We start from the raw sequence: 20667 nt of genomic DNA, 5'->3' as shown, positions 1-20667 counted from the left end.
TCACTGTCACAAACACCATCACCAGATATGCAGGGAGAAGCAAAGAAGGAAAAGAATGAGTCCTGTGTTCAAGAGACAGGCAGGAAAGGAGGTGGCTGCACATGTAGACAACTAAGCAGTCATGTTTGGGGAGGCAGGAGGAAAACAAGAAAGAAGGAATCTCAGACTCAAAAGGAGGAGGGAGTTAGAAGAGTGGTGTCCTGGCAAGGTCTGTGAGATAGGGCTGGGGCACACCCAGGGGTTGGGGAGAGCATTCTCAGGGCATGGGTGGCCTAGATTGCAGTGGGTGGAGGGGTAAGTGGAAGGTGGGAATGGATGCAGGCACCAGGCTGGAAGTTGGGAAGATTCCCTTGGTTGCTAGGTGGAGAATGGATGGATGGAACAAGGCTGAGACTCCCAGGGAGACTGGGGAGGGGCCAGTCTGGTCCTTTGGGTGGGGGACAGGGGCAGCCCCACCTAGAAGGCCTGTGGGAGGAGACTCGGGAGCCTCAAAGGAAGATTCCTTGGCCGGGCTGGCCAGCTGACCTGCACATCCTCACCCTGCTGTGTCAGTGTCCTAGGGCTGCTGTAACCAAATACTGCAAATGGGGGTGGGAGTGGGGCTTAAAGCAGAACTGTGTTCTCTCAGAGTTCTGGATGTTAGACGTCTGAAATCAAGGTGTCAATACAGTTAGTTACTTCTTGGGTCTCTGAGGTTAAAACCGTTCCATGCCTTCTCCTAGATTCTGGTGATTGCCAATAATCCTTAGTGTCCTTTGGAGAGCAGATGCGTCACCTCTGGTATCCTCCTCTTTGCATCTGTCTCAACTTATGACACCAATCATTGGATTTAGAGCCCACCCCAATTCAGTATGAGCTCGTCTTAACATTTGCAAAGATCCCATCTCCAAATATAGTCACATTACTGGTGCTGGGGGTTAGAGCCTCATCATATCATGGGGGGGACACAGTTCTACCCACCGCAGCCATGGGTGCACTGTTAGCTCATTCCCAGAGGCATTTATTTATTTATTTAGCTTTTTAGGGCCGCACCTGCAGCATACAGAGGTTCCTAGGCTAGGGGTCCAATCGGAGCTACAGCGGCCAGCCTACACCTTAGCCACAGCAACATGGAATCCAAGCCACATCTGTGACCTACACCACAGCTCACGGCAACGCCAGATCCTTAACCCACTGAGCAAGGCCAGGGTTGAACCCACAACCTCATGGTTCCTAGTCGGATTCGTTTCTGCTGTGCCATGACAAGGAGCTCCCCCAGAGGCATTTAATAAGCACCTCTTTGGCTCTAGAGCTGGCTCTGGTGTGGGCTTCCTGGTCTCATGAATCTAAGTCTCTGACTGAAACATGGGGTAGAAGCCTTAGGGGACTGGGCTGGGGGCCACATGTTGGATGCCGTCCTCAGAGCTGGTCCTCAGACCAGAAGAGGAGGCAGGCTGGGGGGAAGGGACTGCAGCCTCGGCCCCAGCCCTTTGTCTCCTTCCCTGGCATTTGAGTAAATCCACAGAGGAGCTTGTGACATCTGGGGCCTGTGTAAACGGAGCATAAATTAGGCCTAACAATCACATCTGCAGCCACCATGCTGTAGTCTGTTTCCTGCTGAACCTGGGGTGGGTTTGGGGTGGGCAGGAGGACAGACGCTGGTCCCGGACATGCCTGAAACCCCTACTGTTAACATCACCGAGTTAGAAGCTTCTGCTGAAATGTGTGTGTTCTCAGGACACGTGGGACACGGGGCCCTCTTCCTGGATGGGGCAATCGGCATGTTAAGAGAGGTGGACATAGCAGGGGCAAACTCTGAAAAGTGGCCTAGGGATGCGGCATCTCTGGAGGGTGGAGGAAAGGAGCAGCAAGACCAAGTGGCTAAGAGTCCCTGGGTCACAGGGCCAGCTTCATACTCTTCTCCATGCTCCCTCCATCCCCCACCCCACACTGGGGGTCCCAGAACCCACCAGGGGTCGGGGGAGCCAGAAGCCCCATGGACCAGGCCTTTACATAAATTAACTCATTCCACTTCATCTAACCTTGACCTTGTCTTTCTGAGGGTGATTTGTATCATCCCAATTTTACGGATGAAGAAACTGAGCGGCTGAGATGGTACTATTAAGAGATGTCTGGGAGTTCCCACTGTGATGTGGCGGAAACAAATCTGACAGGAGCCATGAGGTTTCAGGCTCCATCCCTAGCCTTGCTCAGTGGGTTAAGGATCCAGCATTGCCATGAGCTGTGGTGTAGGTCACGGGCCTGGCTCGGATCCCGCGTTGCTGTAGCTCCTATTGGACCCCTAGCCTGGGAACCTCCATATGCTGCAGGTACGGCCCTAAAAACCAAAAAAAAAAAAAAAAAAAAAGAGGGTTTCAACTCTTCCTCATCCTCACTGACTCACCCTGCACCTGATCAAGAAAGGGTGTTGCATGCATGTGTGTGCCTTCATGTAAATAAGCATATGAGTGCACGCATATACACATGTGTGCGTGAGTGTCAGCATGTCTGCATGTGTGTGTGAATACAGGGGGAAGGAAGCCTCTCCCCACAACCCAAGGTCAATGTATAGGAACCAGAACCTCCTTTCCCCCTCCTGGCTCAATCAACAGGGCCACCATGGATTGTTACAGTCTTAAGCACCTACTGTAAACATGACCAGCGCTTTCACACTCTCTTACTCACCTACTCATTCATTCAGTTTCACAGGCCATTTCTTGAGCACCTACTACATGCCAGCCACCAAGCAGTGGGGACATGAGATGAGTGGGACTGAGGTGCTTGCCCTCCAGTGGGGGAGGCAGCCATGGAACAGCTGAACTTGGCTGCAGACTGTGGTAGGTGTCCTAAGAGATCAAGGAGGTAGGTTTCCAGGGTGGGGCATTTGGAAATTTGCTCCCCAAGCACAGGCACTATGTCTGTCTGGTTCAGGCTGAACCACAGCCGCTAGCACCATACCAGGCATGCCACAGTTGCACCCATGCATGTTGTTGAATGGCTATTGATTGAAAGATGGGCAGGTTCTCAGCACGTAGAGCTGAGGTGGGGCTGGTCATCCTGGCTGAGGACCCAAGGGCACGGTGGTGGCGTGGATGAGAAGCGCTGAGACGTTTGAAGGAAGAGCTCTTTGGGGAGGCGTGACTAGGAAAAAGTATGTCCCTGAGAATCAAAGAGACCTGGGGGATCTTGGCCCCAGCTCTTGTGCGCTGGCTGGGTGAGTCTAGACAGGTTTCTTGACCTCTCTGGTCCTTGGCGGTCTCATCCTGTCTTAGACTGTAACTACCATCTCTGTGCTGGGACAGCCCCGCTCCTGTCCCCTGTCCACGCCTCACCCCCAGTTTCTAGGATCAAGTGTCCAGCTGGGTGCTTGGACTCTCCTGCAGGACCTGACCTACGGACACCCTGCAGCCTCATCCCGCCCCATCCATGGCTTCCCCCTCCCCATCAGCAGCAGTTTCATCCTGCAGCAGTGTCCACGCTCCGAGGCCCAAACCTCAGTGTCACTTTTGGCTCCCTCTTGCTCTCACACCTCCCAGCCAGTCCATCTCCAAACCCTGTCCTCTCATACTGGTCACTGGGCTTCCTGCTCCCACCCTTGCCCCCCTTAGTCTGTTGTCAACACAGCTACCAGATGGAGACTTTCCAGGGATGGACAGCATTCCTTCCTCTGCTCAAGAGCTCACCATGGCTCCCATCTCCCTCGGTGAGCAGCCAGAGTCTTCCAGGGGCTCTCAGAACCCACCAGCCTGGCCCCTGGCCCTCTCGGGCTACATCTACCCCTCTACCCTCCCTTAGCTTCTGTCCTGTTCCTTCATAATCCATGACTTTACAATTTTTTGTAGAATTGAAATATAATTCACACCCCATAAGATTCACCCGTTTAAAGTGTATCATTCCATGGGTTTTAGGACATTTGCCAAGTTGTGTGACCAACACCACTATCTAATTCCAGAATCTCTTCATCTCCCCCTAAAAGAAACCCCATCCTGTTGTGGCTCAGCGGTAACGAATACGACTACAATCCATGAGGACACGGGTTCAATCCCTGGCCTTGCTCAATGGGTTAAGGATCCAGCATCACCATGAGCTGTGGTGTAGTCGCAGACACGACTCGGATCATGTGTTGCTGTGGCTGTGGCGTAGGCGGCACCTGCAGCTCCAATTTGGCCCCTGGCCTGGGAACCTTTCCATATGCCTCAGCCCTAAAAAGACAAAAAAAAAAAAAAAAAAAAAAAAAAAAGAAAGGAAATTTCATCAGCAGTCATCACCCATCTTGTCCAGCTCCAGGAACCACCAGGCTACTCTCTGCCTCTGTGACTGTTCTGAACACTTCATGCAGATGGAATCATACACCATGCGGCCTTTTGTATCTGGCTTCTTTCACTTAGCATCATGTCTTCACTGCTCATCCATGTAAAGCTGTGACATTTTCTATCTTTATTTGCTCCATGTCTTCCTGTCCGCTCTAGAGGGTCAGCAACCTGAGGGCAGGACTTTCTCACTGTATGAGGTTCTCCAGAGAAATAGAACCAATAGGAGGGGTGTGTGTGTGTGTGTGTGTGTGTGTGTGTGTGTGTGGTATTGGCTCATGCAGTTATGGAGGCTGACATGTCCCAAGACCCAAAGTCAGTAAGCTGGAGACTCAGGAGAGTCGATGGGGTGAGCTGCAGTCCATGTCTGACTTGGAAGGTGGGAGGAGAAGGATGTCCCAGCTCAGACAGTCAGTTGGTACAGAGGGAGAGAGAGCCCTCAGTGGACTGGATAAGGCCCAGCCATGCCAGGGAGGGCAGTTTGCTGGTCCTCAACCACAATTCAGATGCTAAGCTCATCCAGAAACACCTTCACATAAAACACCCAGAATAATGTTTGGCCAAATGTCTGGACACCCTGGGTCCCAGGTAAGTTGAAGCACAAACATAGGCACCCAGATGCTCAGTGTGTGAGCCATGGGGCCGGAGAGACTTAGCTTGGTCGTGAGCTCCCCTCTACGCTGAAGCCACTCTTGCTTCCAACCCACTCAAAACCCACCTCCTCATCTGTGGCATCCCTCCTGGGTAACCCAGCCTCTCTGTCCTCGGCCTCCCAGAGCCCTGGGTCACTTTGTCCATGTGGGACCCTTCGGATTGTCCCCAGGGGAGGACCCTCCCCCCTTTGGCATCCTCTGGGGGCAGCACCTGGATTCCATTCTCCTCTGCATCCCCAGTGTGTGAACAGCAGATGCCCCCTCCCTGCCCTGGCCCCACTCAAAATAACTGATTCATGGAGTAGATGCTTTGAAGGATCTTCTAGCCCCCAAAGGGATCCCCATTCCTCAGAGGGTCCTTGGGTCCCCTGGAGCATCAGGATGAAGATAAGTGTGGTGTGCGCAGCAAGCCCCCAGGTTAAAATGGAGAGGGTCAATGTTGCCAGGTGCCTGGGACCCGTGAGTGTGTGGATAGAGCACAGGCAGCTCTTGAACCCCTGAGGCAGCTACAGTAGGTATCACTACTGTGTCCATGTTACAGATTGGGAAACAGGCTTTATTTATTTATTTATTTTTGGCCACCCTGCATCATATGGAGTTCCCAGGCCAGAGATCTGAGCCACAGTCATGACCTAAGCCACAGCTTCAGCAGCACTGGATCCTTAACTCACTGTGCCAGGCTGGGGATTGAACCTGTTGCATCCCAGTGCTCCCAAGATGCCACCGATCCTGTTATGCCAGAGCAGGAACTCTGAAACAGGTTTGTTGAGCCTTGGTGACCTGCCTGATTTCCCTGCTGCCTCTCAGAGAAGCTCAGACTCAAAGCCAGAGGCTTCTGACTTTAAACCCCATTCTCTTCATCCCAGACCATTGTGTGGACCACGTTTGGGCCTGGTCCCTGCTGTATTAAATTCCTCGAGGGAACTGGTTTGCAAAGGCAGGATCCCAGGAGATGCTGTTTCAATGAGTCTGAATTGGTACCCAAGGCTCTGTATTGTTAGCCAGCGCCCAAGCCAATTCTGGTACTTTCTGAAGTGGGAAACCCAGGGTCTACACCCTGCTGCTTGTAAGGCTGTGAGTCATGTGACTCAGGACTCAGAAGTTTGAAAGCAAGAGTGACCTGGCCTCTGCCTGCCTGAAGGCAGGTCCCCAGAGCCCTGCTTGATGGGGACTCAGGCTCCTGCCTCTGCCCCCTCCCTCCATGGGGGCTGCTGCCAGCCAGCACAGCTCTGCTGGTAAAGTCTTTATCGGGAATGTCGCCTAATGCATTCATATCAAACAATAGCGCCTCATACATCATCCCTGCCAGAGGCCACCTCCACTAGGACAAGCACAGTCCATTACCCTGACGGGCGCAGGCAGTGCGCAAAACAGATAACGGGTCCCAGCTGTGTGGGGGGGAGTTGTCACTGCTCCGGCCAGCACCAAGGGGGCCCTGAGCACCTGCCACTTTGAGCAGTTGGGACACAGGGCATCTGAGGCCCCAACCTTACAGGGCAGTAGATAGAGTATTGGTTGAGAACCAGGCTCTGCATCTTCAGGGAAATGACTCAACTTTTCTGAGCCTCACTTTCTTATCTGTAAGAGGGATGCTAAGCATAGTACTCGATCCTCAGAGACCTGTGGGTGGGCTTTACTAAGAGGAAGCTAGTAAAGCTCTGACAGGATGCCTGGGGGAGAAGCAGCTTCCTGTAGATGGTGGGTGTGATTGTGGCTTCATCAGCAGGACCCCGTTCACGCTGGACTGCCCCTCTCCAGTGATGCTTGTTAGCAGACTTCAGACCTCCGGGCTCCTGTGGGCACAGAGGGACCAGTCACCCCTTCCAGCTGCTGCTTCCCCAGACCCTGAGATGGGTTTGAAAGCCTGCAAGTTGTTTATTTTGGAGACTAAGCACCCACCAGGAAGGGAGTGGTGAAGTGAGACAGGAAAGGAGGCTGCCAATCAAAGGCATGTTATAAAACCCAACTCCCACTCACCAAGTGAGGTTAACCCTGCCAGAGACCTCTGGGACACAGCGTGAAATACACCAGCTCAAGGAACTGGGAGCTGGGATATTTACAGATCAACTCCCATTACCTCTAGGGGTGCTCCAGGGAACATGATTCCCCTGCTTTGGCCTACAAGTGGCAAAGCAGGCTTCAGAGAAAACCCTCAGGTAGAGAGGCTGGGCTAAGATGTGCCCAGGTAGTATGGGGGGATGGTGAGAGGTTATGGGTGGGGCACTGCGATGCACTGACTTGTGTCCCCACCCCCAAATTCTTATGTTCAAGTCCTAACCCCCAGTAACTCCGAATGTGTGTGCATAAGGGAATAGACCCTTTATACAGAGAATGAAGGTAAAACGAGGCTGTGTGGGTCATGCCCATTCCAATATGACTGGTGTTTGGGTTTTTTTTTTTTTTTTTTTTTTTTTTTTTTTTTTTTTTTTGGCTATACCTGTGGCATGTGGAAGTTCCCAGGCCAGGGATCAAACCCACACCACAGTAGTGACCCAAACCACTGCAGTGATGCCAGATCTTTCACCTGCTGTACCAGAAGAGAACTCTCTCTCTCTCTTTTTTTTTTTTTTTTTCTTGTGTCCTTATAAGAAATGATCAGGACACCAGAGAAGCCCATGCGAAGACACAGGGAGGAGAAAACGGCTGTCTACCCACCAAGGAGAGAGGCTCTGAAAAATCAGAACTACCAACACCTTGATCTCAGACTTCCAGCATCCAGAACTGTGAGAAAATAAATTTCTGTTATTTAACCCCCCTCCCTCCATATATGGTATTTTGTTAGAGCAGCCCAAGCAGACCGATACAGGCACCGCAGAGCAAGCCATGCCGGCTGCCCCCTCTCCTCTTTTGCTCCCTGCCATTCATCGTTTTTTCTGTCCAAGAGGCACAGAACTGGTCCAAGGGACAATGGACTGTGCTTGTCCCTGCTCTTGTTTGAGCCACCTTAGCCCTCTCCTGATTCCCCCAGCATCCCCAGTTCCTTTCCATCTCAAGACCTTTGCCTTTGCTGTTCCCTTCACCTGGAATGCTGTTCCCTCAGATCTTCCCAGGGCCAGCTTCTCATCCTTTATGTCTCAACTCACTGGTCCTCTCCTTGCAATGTCCTTCCTGACCCCTTCATCACTCTTTTTCACGTTACCATGTTTGATTTCCTTCGGTGTATTGATTTTGCTGGCTGTCTTTCTTTTTTATTATCATCACCCTTCACTGAAGGCAGGAAACTTGTCTGCTGTGAACTCAGTGCCCAGAAAGGTGCCTCATTTATATCAGGGCTTAGAAATTTTTGGTGAGTCCAGGAGGAGAATTAGACCATCTGATCGTCCATGTAAAATTTCTGCCTTCCAGAAATTTTAGTGCTATGGACGGAATTGTTCCCACCCCCAGATTCCTAGGTTGAAGCCCTACCTCCCAATGTGATAGTACTTGGAGGTGGGGCCTTTGGAAATAATTAGGTTTAGATGAGGTTGTGAGGGTGGAGCCCTCCTGATGGGATTGGTGCCCTTCTAAGAAGAGACCAGTCATGTAGGGACACAGTGGGAAGGCAGCCATTTACAAGCCAGGACAAGGGCTCTCACCAGAAGCTGACGATGCTGGCACCTTGATCTTGGACTTCTGCTCCCCAGAACTTTTTAAGTTGTTTAAGCCAGTTGTTTAAGCCCCCCAGACTATGATATCTCGTTACTGCTGCCCCAGCTGACTAAGACCCACAATAAGCTCTTAAGAGCATTTAAAAACTGTTTCCTTCAGCACAGTGCAGGCGCACAGTAGGTACTCAAAAAGTCCTTTTTAAAAAAAATGAACAAAGTCTGTGGAGGCATTTGTCTTTATTTGCCTGCATGCATGGTGCACTTTCCTTGTTTTTCACCAGTAGAGTTTAAAGCTATGGACTACTTTTTCTCATTTCCTCTGCCAGGAAGGGGTGACCAAGTGGGTGCCCGAGGAGTGGGGAAGCAGATCCCCCATGATTCAGGACCAGGAGGTAGGAAAGGCTATTAGATTCTTCCAGAGGTGTTGGGAGAGAAATGCTTAGGCTAGATTAGCCCCTGAGGGCCACAGGAGAGTCTGCTGATGCTCCTAAGAGGGGTTGGTGATATTGGTACCAGGGCAAGGTGAGAAGAGATTTCTGTGCCTGCCAGTTCCCACTGAATCTTCACCCTCACTCTGGGAGGTGGCCTGAGGTGGATGCTACAGCTGGGACTCTGGAACCCTGTCTCCTGGGTTCAAATCCCAGCCCTGCAACTTACAGGCTATATGTCTTTGGGCAAGTTTGTGAAACTCTGGGGGCCTCAGTCTACCTTGTCTGTGAAATGGGATAAAGTGACTATCTCAGATGGTCATTGCAAGGACCAAATGAAAAACCTGGCTATGCAAGTTTGAATATGATAAAATTAGTTCCCCAGAACTCCCTGTCGGCTGGCTCTGGTCACCTGGTTAATGTCATACATGACTTTGAACTGTATGCAATTGAATACTTGGGCCCCTACTTTTAAATATTATGGCAGGGGTTTTACAGCTTAGAAGGCATTTGAACATTACAGTGTGCATGTTAGCTATTATTATTGTTAATCTCATTTTAAAGATGACAGACCTAGTGCCAAAACTGGCAGCTGGCAAAAGGGCGGGGGCTGGAGAGAGTATTTTGGTGCCCCTGACGTGAGGAGTGAGTGGCTTCAGATACCTCTGCTCTTCCCAAAGGACATGGAGCAAAGGTCCCAGGGGCAGCAGCTTCATTACATGCCCCAGTCCCTCCATATCATCTGAGTCAAGTGAAGGGATCATAAACCAGAGTTTTATTAGCTGTCCTATTGGTGGCAGGGCTGGGCTGGGTCTCCCCCCCCTTTGAACCCAGAAGCTGAGAGTCCAGTGGCCACTGCCCACACAGCCCCCCGAGCCCCTGAATAATCCAGGAGGGCATACCTAGGCAGACAGGCATGAAGGTTGGGTTTGGGGCTGCATAGCAGCCCAGAGAGTAGGGGACTGGGCCAGGGTTTTAACAGCATGTGATTAAAGACCCTAGTAATTGTGTCTGACGGGGAACTCATCCCCAGGGCTGGATAGGAGGGGGATCCAAAGCCCAGATGTAGCCGAGGGTCGGAGGCTGGTGGGGGTAGGGGAGCAGCCCCCTTGGAGCTCCTGAGCAGTGGATCCTGTGGTTCCAGAAGATGGTGCCATACATCACCCGACACGCCTTTCTGTGGGACCGGCCTGGCTGACAGCAGCCATTTATCTGAATGTCATTGGCAGTAAACTGGCTCAGGGAGGGCGGTGAGGAAGGAGGGGGCTGGAGGGGTGGGGTCTTCTTGGGAATTTCCCAGAGGCCCATTCACAGCCCCAGCCTCTGAGGGTTGCTGGTGTAAGCTGGGCAGGGCTGCTGTCCGTGGTGCTGAACCGCACTACGTCACTGGCCCCTTTCTCTTTTTCCCGGGGACAATGGGGGCAGAGGTGGAGGAGTCCTGAGAACTCAGCACTACCTGAAATCAGATGGGGACTGAGGGCACCTCCAGGGGTGAGACATTGGCAGGGGAGGAAGGTGACAGTCATATACCCCCATGGTTATGGACATGAAATTTGGAGCCGTAATCCTAGTGTGGTCATTCATTTAAAGGATATTTATTTATCAAGAACATGTTCCCCGGGACATAGTCCCTGAAGATGTCAGTCAGTCATACAACTTAAGGTAAAAATGTCAACACTAGCTGTGTGACTTTGGGCACGTTACTTAACCTCTCTGTGCCTCAATGTCCTCATCTGTAAAATGAGGATAATAATCGCAGCCACTTCAGAGGGTTGTGAAAGGATTGAGATAATGTAATTAAAGTGCTTTGGACAGAGCCTGGCTCATGGAAAGTGTGTGATGTCTTAACTTGAGTTACTGTCATTATTAACACTATGAAGCATACCCGAGCGCTCAGAGGCAATAACAGAGGGCACCGGAATTTGTTCAGAGAATCATGGAAGACTCAAAGGATTGCATGTGGGAGGGTGGAAGGCATTCCAGGCAAAGGGGACAGCATGGGCAAAGGCCCTGTGGTAGGAAGAGTGCAGGATACCATCAAAGAGCTAAAAAGAAGCCAGGGGGCTGGACCATTGAGAGTGATGAAGAGCCTCAGTTTCTTAATCTGTTAAATGGGCATAATGGGAGAACCAACCTCCAGCAAAGCTGTGAGGGTTAAATGGGATGGCATGTTTAAAATCCCCAGCACAGAGTCTGAACACTCAGGGTGATTGGTTAGCTTCCTGGTGCCAGCCCCAAGGAAGCCACATTCAGTTTGCTACACCCTACGTTAGATCTGGAAAGGACTTCAGAAGCCATTCACTTTGCAGATAGGAGCACAGATCCACTGGTAAAGGAGGCTGCTGGGGCTGCCTGTTCTAGACTCCTTAGGTGGGAGAGAGTGTGGGGCAGTGGAAGCAGCAGGGACTGAGGGATGGGGTTAAATCTTGACTCTACTGCTAACGTGTTGTGGGACTTGGTGTGATGGGTGCCTTGAGACACTCAGTTTCTTCATCTGTAAAATGGGGATAATACTTAGCCAGAAGGCAATCATGGTTATAAGAGTGGCTTAGACACTCAGACGCCCACAGGGGCCAGGCAGATGATGTGAAGGAGACTTCCTAAAGTAGTTCTACTTCTTGAGAACCCTAAATTCTGATTTTATATAGATGTCCCTATTTTTAAGTGTAGACATGAATTCAGGCTTTTAAAAACCATAAGGTGGGTCAAAGCCTACCATGTTTGTGGCCCGAGTTTGGTCTGTGGACTGCCAGTGTGCAGTCTCTGGTAAAAGGTGATGCACTTAGTAGGTGCTCAGTAAATGAGATCCCTTTCTCTTGGGGAGTCCCTCTCTGCCCCCAGTCTCCAGCACCTCTTCCTCATCTGCCTCTGTGCCGCCACCTACCTGCTTGGAGGTCAGACCTTCCTAGAACCCTCAGGAAAGGGCTAAGTCCTACCCAGATCTAAGCCTTTGGGCACCCTCACTCCTCCTCTGTCCCCATCCAGGGAGGTCCTGTCTTACCAGGAAGGTGCTGCCTGCCTGGGGACCCAGGATCACAAAGCACGCAGGTGGCTGTGTAGGAGGCACATGTCACAGCCCTGTCACCACCACAGCTTCTCCATCCTTCTGTCTGTGGCATCAGGAAACCCTGGGAACCAGTGACACAGCTCCCCAGAGAGTATACCTGCCTCAGGGAGTGACAGCTCTGACTCAGAGGTGCAGCCAGGCTCAGATGCCGGCGGATACATCAGTAGAATAGGCAGAAAAGGAGTGATACCAGGTCAGAGCTGCATGGGCTTTGTAGGGCAGCTCAGCCCTGTTCAGTGGAGAAACCAAGGCTTAGAGACAGGAAGGTCACACGCCTGCTGACTCATGATTGAATGCTCTTTCCATGACGTCTTCCTACCAGACCGGAGATCTAGAGCAGCGATGTCAGAGCCTGGGGAGGGACCACATTCCCTGGTCTCAGTATCCCCTGGGTCATGGGAAGAGAAGGCCTACAGACTGTATTTCCTTCCTGGCTCTACCACTTACTGTGTGTCCTTAGGCAACGTGGCCTCTCTGGTCCTCAGTTTCATCATCCATAAAGTGACAATAATCCCCTTGCCAAGGTTAAATAAAGACTTGGGTAAAGTGCCTGGTTTATAAAGGATGCTTAAAAGTCTTTTTTGAAAAAGGCACTTTGGAGTTCCCATCGTGGCTCAGTGGTTAAGGAATCTAAGAACCATGAGGTTGCAGGTTTGATCCCTGGCCTTGCTCAGTGGGTTAAGGATCCAGCGTTGCCGTGAGCTGTGGTATAGGTTGCAGACATGGTTTGGATCCCGCGTTGCTGTGCTCTGGCATAGGCTTGGCAGCTACAGCTCCGATGAAACCCCTAGCCTGGGAACCTCCATATGTCACAGGTGCAGCCCTAGAAAAGGCAAAAGGCCAAAAAAATAAAAAATAATAAAAAGGCACTTATAGGAGTTCCCTGGTGGTCTAGTGGTTAAGATTCAGCACTTTAACCACTGCAGCCTGGGTTCAGTCCCTGGTCTGGGAACTGAGATCCCACGTCAAGCCGCTACATACCACAGCCAAAAAGAAAAAAAAAAAAGACACATATCTGGCCTCCTATCAAAAAGGCTTAGAAGTGGCTTTCAAATATACACCTAGATGAGAGGACAGGATGATGGGATGGGATGGGGGGTAAGGTCTTGTACGGTTGCTGGCAGTGAGCTGCACGTCTGGATCACAGTTTTCTGGCAACCACAGCAAAGAGAGAAATGTGACCATTATATGACCCTTAGTGTCCATAGGCTAGGAAACTGCCACTTGCTTAGGGAAAAAAAATTAACTTGGTCATGAGATATAAGTGATTTCTCATGTGAGTCTTCAAAAACAGGCCCTGTGAGAAGAAGTAATTCTCTTTTCTTTCCACTTCCTCTAGCTATTCCTTGGGGTCACCCAAACCCTACAACCATAGCTGATGGCATAATGGTTAATAGGCTCAGCCCTGAAGGCAAAAACCAGTCTCCACCACTTTGTAGCCCTGGGCTAGAGACTGCCCTCTCTGAGCCTCAGTTTTCTCATCTGTAAAGTGGGTGATTATAACGCTCACTACCTCCAGGTTCTTGAAGATTGGAGGTTGTGAGGCAGCAGGTGAAACACTGACCAGCTTAAACTGGTTTTGCTTCCTTAAAACAAGGTTGTTGATGAATCAGACTTGGAGTTATTCTACAGACAGCACTGCACATGTGCAAAACGGGAGCCCATGTCTCCAGGATGATCCCAGAACCAGGCATCTTCAGCCTAAGGAACTTAAAGTGTAGAAATGTTGCCACTGGAGCCCTTTATCAAAGAAGTCTGTCAATAAGGCAATGTGGCTCCCACCAGCAGCTTATTGGGACTGATGCAAGACTATGCAATCAGCTTCCAAGTTTGAGGTTCCCCTAACCCTTTCCATTTCAGCCCCAGCCCCAGATCGCGGAGATAGATTTGAGCTCTGCCTCCTGTCTCCTTGCAGGTCGACGTGGCAATAAAGGTCTTCCTTTCTTCAAAAGCTGATGCGCCTCGGGCAGCCAGCCCTTGCTGGGTAACAGCGGTATCCTCTAAGAAGAGCTTCAAGTGGTGTCCTGCACACAGTAAGTGCTCCGCAAATGGTAGCCACTCTTACAGCAGGAACTCAATCAATGGTCGATGAATGAATATCACAGGGCAGCAAAAGCTTTTTATCTCCCAAACCATCCCTTCAGTGCTTCTCGGCAGCAGGCTTTTCTCCCCAAACCAAATTGAAACTGCGCGTGTGTTTTAATCAATTCCACGGTTTGTGGGAGCCAAAAAGCCCAGGTTAATGGAACACAGCCGAATCCCCCGTGAATTTCAAACCCTCCTTGAAAGGCCTCTGCTTTTTCCTGCTCAACCACTGGGAAGCCGCTGCCTCCACTCAGGGAGGAGAAATTGAATAATTGATGCAATTTGAATAACACTAGGATTTGTAATGATATTGAAATGTAAAGATAAAAAGGGGCGTGAACGGGGGGCTGATAGCGGAAGAGGCAAGTTGTTAATAGGCACTTAGGGGCTCGTGTTGGGGGGGGGTCTCCACTGGAAACGGGTGCTGAAAAGGCATTTAAGAGAGGAGGCGCTGGGAGCGGGTGGGCTCGGAAGTCTCTGCCCGATGAGGGGGAGAAACCATATTCATAAATAAGATGCGGAAATTTCTCCCGACTCAGCACCACTAACAGAGAGTGGATAATTATTTAAATGCCAAATCATTCCGTTCATTAGAATCCCAAATCATATCTGAAGAAACTGATTGCCCAGGGCAGCCATGAGAGGGGGCAGCGGAGGAGGGTGGCGGCTAGGAAAGCAGAAAACATGGGGAGGGGGTCTCCCCAACTTCTGGTCCAGGCCTAGGGGAAGAAAGGACGGCAGGAGAGTAGGGAGGGTAGGGATCGAATGAAAGGCACGCAGACGTGGGTTCAAGGCCGGGATCTGGTACTTCCCGCTTGAGCACATTATCTTACCTCTCTGAGCCCCAGTTTGCCCAGCTGAAAAATGGGGTTGATGCCAAGATTTACTTTGCAGGAGGTGAATGTTAGCTGCTGATGAGGGAGCTAGAAGGGAGGGGGGTCAGGAAAAAAAATGGGCCAGGACTAGGGGAAGTGGGAACACAGTCTCAAGTAAGCCCCAAACCAGGTTCTTTTTTCCTTCCCCACTCTTACCCCACCTCCCAACCCAGTCACAGACAGAGCTACTGACTTGGGGTGGAGACTGGGTCCCAGAGAAGGTAAGGGATAAGGGACTTGGTCTACATGGCAGCAAGTCAGTGGCAGAGCCAGGAACCCCAAGTACACACATATCCTATAATCCCCACGAGCCCCCAGTTCTCGGTCTCCAAGGTGGGAGCCCGCTCAGCCCTTAGAGTCTTATCATGGCTGTGGACCAGAGTCACAAGGGCAAGTCAGTAGCAATTCAATTATGCCAAGAGAGTCAGGGCTGGCTGGCGCCCCCTGCCACAGCGGATGACCATGCTACCCCCCCAGAGATGGGCGAGCAAACAGGGGTCCTGGAGCAGGGGGGCCCCAGGGAGCGTGGTGGGCTCAGCCGGCATTGGAAACCGCAAGACAAGTAAGCAGCATGTACCCACATGCTCTCAATATAACACCGGAATAGTAGTAATGAGACAACCACACACCTGCTATGCAATAGTGTGTCAGCTTTGATTCTGCATTGGTCCTGTGCTAAGGATTTTATATTGTTTAACTCTGTTAAGAACCCTGTGACTAGAGATGATGGGGAAACTGAGTCCCAGAGGAGTTCACACAGCCCAAAAGCTGGGCGGCTAAGGTTTGTACCTGTTGGCCTGGAATCCAAGCCTCTCTGTAGCTCTGGGCTGTCCCCCAGGCTCAGTCCACAGCCAGCGCCTGGCTTTCTCTTTACCGTGGCTCCTGGGGGAGGTGGGGGTCTCTTTGGTGCTGTCTCCAGGAGAGACCCTCCATAGCCCCATAGAGAGTTGGAGAAGGAGCTAGGATTTGGACATACGTTGTTCTGATCTCAATCTCACGCAGCCCTGTCTGTCCCTCTCCGGAGCTTCAAGACCCTCCACCATTCCGGCCCATCTTGCTGACCTCTCTCCACCCCCTGTCCCCACCCCTAAGGCCTCCTGGTCAATGCAGAGAACTGCCCCGCTCTCATGCCCCCCATCCCTTCAAATAGGACCTCTGACAGCCACTTGCCTGGCCCCAGAAGCCTACGGAGCCAGAGGGGTCCCCCACCCCCTTGCTTAAGATCACCTTGGTGCTCACATTCAGCAGAGGTTGGGGGCCAGGTCTGCCAAGGTGCCCCAAGTTATAATTGAACATAAGCTCAATTAATATTTCAGTGACCCAGTCCTTGCAGGCAGTCACTACAGCTGGAAAGCTGGGTCTTTCTCTTCCAAGAGGCCAGGTAGAGGCAGCTGGGAAGCCCTGGGGCCAGGAGCAGTCAGAGGATCTGGGCAGGAACCTGCCTGCTTTGCTGTGTGGCCTTGATCAAGTCCCTTCCCCTCTCTGGGCCATGTCTGCCCAACAAGACCTGTGTGTTCCCAGGCGACCTACCTGTTCTTCCTGCTCCAGAATCCTATGGGGCACTTATTACGAATACAGACTCCCGGGCCCAGCCTGGACCGGCAAGCCTGGATGCTGGGCCCTGGAGTCTGCATTTGTGACAAGGGCCCTGTGGCTTCCCAGCACCCCTACTTCTTAAGGAGGAGGAGCCTAGGTTCGGGGAACAGGCATCTGAGCCTCTGTTCCCTTGTACAGAAAAGGGAGTTGAGACATTACCTCCCAGGGCTTCCAGGATATCTGGATTGGCACATAACAGGTACTCAATAATTGAGATTCCCCCCACCCTCACCCTGCCACCCATGCACCTTCAGTGGAGGGCTGTGCATCAGCCCCCTAAAGAGGGAGCATGGGGGTGTCGCCCCTCGGGAGCCTCATCAGCAGGGACCGCTCCAAATTGATCTTTTCCCCCCTGTTTTCACACACGGCGTCAGCATCTCTTGGGGCGGGAGAAGAAAATGCCAGCATCAGCACACCGTGTGCCCCAGCCAAACACCGCTGCTCTTTATTAATTAACCGCCAGATGTTAGTTTTGCATCTTTTATCAGAGGGAGGTTTATCACCAGGACCCTGTATGTCAGGCCATTAGGGAGAGGCAGGAAAACATCCCTGGGGGGGCCCTGGAGTTGGCAAGGAGCCAAGGATGGGGACGAGAAGCACAATCCCCAGCCCAGAGCACCCCTCTGCCCTGTCCAACCCCCCAGTCATATCCACAGTGGCCATTGGCCCCTCACAGGGCATCTGTGAAGTGGCTACGTGTGCAGCAGCTCAGGGGCCACTGTCGTGAGCAAAACAGACTCAGTCCCTGCTCTCTGAAGCGCACAGCCTGCTGGCGAGAAGCCACATTCCAGTAAACCCAAATAAATAACATTGTGACAAATTGTGAGCAGTGTCACGAAGGAAACTGACAAGGTTTTCAGAGAGGGCGAATAGCCGGCAGGGGACCTAATTTAGATGGAGCGGTTTCCTTGGGGAGGTGACATTTAAGTGGCCTCATGGAAAAGGAACCCGGGGCTAAAGATTCCAGGCAAAGGGCACAACAAGGGCAAAGGCCTTGGGCCGGGAACAGGCTCAGGGTTGTTTAAGGACCCAAAAAAAAGATCCCAGAGGCTGTGGCATGGTGAAGGAGGCCGCCGAGGTCAGCTGAGCCTGGACCAGAAGTCCTTGGCGGGGAGGGGAAGGGGAGGAATGTGGATTTCTCGTGTGGAGGGCACTAAGGAGCCACAGCAGGCTGTTGAGCAAGGGAGTGATGTGATGATGGGATTTTGACATGAGAAAGAGCCCTCTCTCTGCCCTGGCGGGGGAGGAATGGATTAGAGAGGATGGAGGGAAACCCGTGTGTGGGTCAGTCTGGGAGAGGTCGTGAGCCCTTAGTGATGACTGGATAATGACATAGCATGTATCAGGCCCTCCCAGGGTGCCAGGCAGTGTCCACACTCAGGAAACATTAGGAAGCAAAAACAGGGGCGGAGGGTGAGGAAGAAAGAAGGGTCTAGGGTGATTCCAAGACACGCCTGAGTCCTCTTGTGCTCCCAGCAGCCTATGAAGAGATGGGGGCCCAGCGAAGGGCAGCAGCTTGCTCAAGGTCACACAGGGAGGAGCAGCAGATCCTGCACTTGAACTTGGTCTGGGTTCGGCTGCCTGCTGCGCTGTCTTTCCTACAAACAGCTGCCGGAGCTCAGGCAGGCAGGTAACTGCTGTCTTCCTCCTGCTGCTGCTTTGTGAATGTCGTGGTTCCCTCCCCCCAGTTACCGGGTAGGTGGAGCAGAGGGGGCCCAGCCGACCTGAGCAGGCAGGGGGCCATGGGTCCCAAGTCCAGCCCTTGACCTGTCCAGGGCATGGCAAATCCAGACACAGGTCTGTGTCGTCATCGCCTTTCATATTGATGTGGTCCTGTTACCCAGGGTTATTATTTTCTGCCTGATCCACTTGCCATCTGATAAACTGGTGATTACTTCTCCTCCCAGTTCAGTTTCTGATTTGCATACAATAAATATCACCCCCAGGAAGTGTGTGTGTGTATGTGCGTGTGCGTATGTGTGTGTGTGTTGGGGGTGGAAAACAGGGCTCATGTCTTATTTATGAGAAATAAATAGGAGCACAAGCTGGCATAATCAACACATATTTAATCTGGCTCTTTTCACCCTTTTGACTCTAATCAGGCCGGTTCTGTGCATGGCTGTGTGTGTTTTTAAAAGATAACAGGTTCAGTGTGTTGACCTGGGCAGGGCACAGAAGGGATATCTTGTGTTTGGTCACCTATGACTGGGTCCTAATTTGGAGTGGTATGAAAGACTAGAAATATGTCCAGGGTTCCAGATCTGTCAGATGGGCTGCTTGGTTATTCTCCAAGTTGCCCATGCTGGGCTGAAATGTCCACCATGGCTCTTTCACTCGCAGGTCTGGTGCCTGAGCATAATGGCTGGGACAGCTGGCTGGCTATCTCCCTCCCCACAATGCAGCCTCTCCACTAAGCTAGTTGGGCTTCCTCACAGCATGGCCATCTCAGAGCAGTCGGGCTTCTTCCATGGCGGCTGACTTCCACCAGAGACAGCATTTTGAAATCTTCGGTGTGTTTTTTCTTTCTAGTGTGCTTGTTTGTTTTTATGAATACCTCTTTTTTTTTTTTTTTTTGGTCTTTTGCCTTTTCTAGGGCCATTCCCAAGGCATATGGAGGTTCCCAGGCTAGGGGTCTAATCAGAGCTGTAGCCACTGGTGTACACCACAGCCACAGCAACACGGGATCCAAGCCACGTCTGTGACCTACACCACAGCTCACGGCAACGCCGGATCCTTAACCCACTGAGCAAGACCAGGGATTGAACCTGCAACCTCATGGTTCCTAGTCGGATTTGTTAACCACTGAGCCATGACAGGAGCTCCTGAATACCTCATTTATACCCCATTAACACATATGATGGATGCGTGGTTTAAAAATTCAGACATTATGGAAAAGTACAAAGTCTAGAGGTAAAACAAAACACTCAAAATCCCACTACTCAGAAATTAACATGTGATGAACCTTAACCAAGGAAAATTTTTATAGCAAAAACTGAAAGCAGGAGAGTGGATGGATAAGGGAGAGATGGGTGGATGGATGGATAGGTGGGTGGGTGGTGAATGAGGAAGTGGAGTAAACAAAAGAGAAAGAAGAACATTCTGACTGTTGAGGATTCTGAGAGCTGGGAAGAGAGACAACCAAGGTTCTGGATGTTGGGAAAGCGGTGAGAGGCCTCTCCCTTCAGGGCAGTTAGCACTATTACTATCACTGCTACTACTATTACTACCACTCTTACTAGTATAATGACCACTACTGTTACTGCACCAGTACTGTTACTTTTCTAACTACCACTATTGCTGCTATTATTACTACTGTTACCACTCTTGCTATTGCCACCCCCGCTGTTACTGCCACTCCCAGTACTGTTACTACTATTACCACACACAATTACTATTGCCACTATTACTACCATTGATACCACCACTACTGCTACCACTACTATTACTTCCAGTATTACTGCTCTTATTGTAATTATCACCACTATGGCTGCTCTTACTACTGTTACCTATACTGCTGTTACTATTGCTGCCATGATCACTATGATTACTACTTCTCTAACTTCTTTTTTCCCCTCTGCTGTAAGTTTTATTGTTATTTTAAAATTATTACAAAAGTAATGCATGTTCATAATAGAAAAATTAAGAAATTAGAGGGCATTTCAAAGACAAATTAAAACCCACCCCCAAATACCACCATCCAGAGGTATCAGCCTCTGTTAGATCCCATTCCTCTGTGGGGTCCGCAAGCCCTCTGTGCCCGGCCACTGCCCACTTTCCCATGCCACCTCCTTTCTGACCATGCAGTCCAGTCAGACCAAACCTCTGATGCCTCAGGTCCACCTGCCTTCCCTTCCCTTGCCTCTGGGCCATTGCATGGGCTGTTCCTTCTGCTTGGCATGGCCTTCCTCCTGTACTCCGTCTGGCTGGCCCCCAGGCTTCCTGGGCTCTGAGCAGAGATACAGATCCTCTCCGAGCACCCCCCACCCTTTAGCCCAGGTCAGGGGCCCCCTCCAGGTCTCAACAGTCTCTGAGTATCCCCTGCAGAAGTATACCTTCTCTTTGCTGAATTCCTGTCTGTCTTCTCCAC

The sequence above is a fragment of the Sus scrofa genome, chromosome 14 (assembly GCF_000003025.6).
Source record: "Sus scrofa isolate TJ Tabasco breed Duroc chromosome 14, Sscrofa11.1, whole genome shotgun sequence".
Lineage (NCBI taxonomy): Eukaryota > Metazoa > Chordata > Mammalia > Artiodactyla > Suidae > Sus > Sus scrofa.
The sequence above is the reverse complement of the archived record's forward strand: the minus strand, read 5'-3'. Positions refer to the sequence as shown.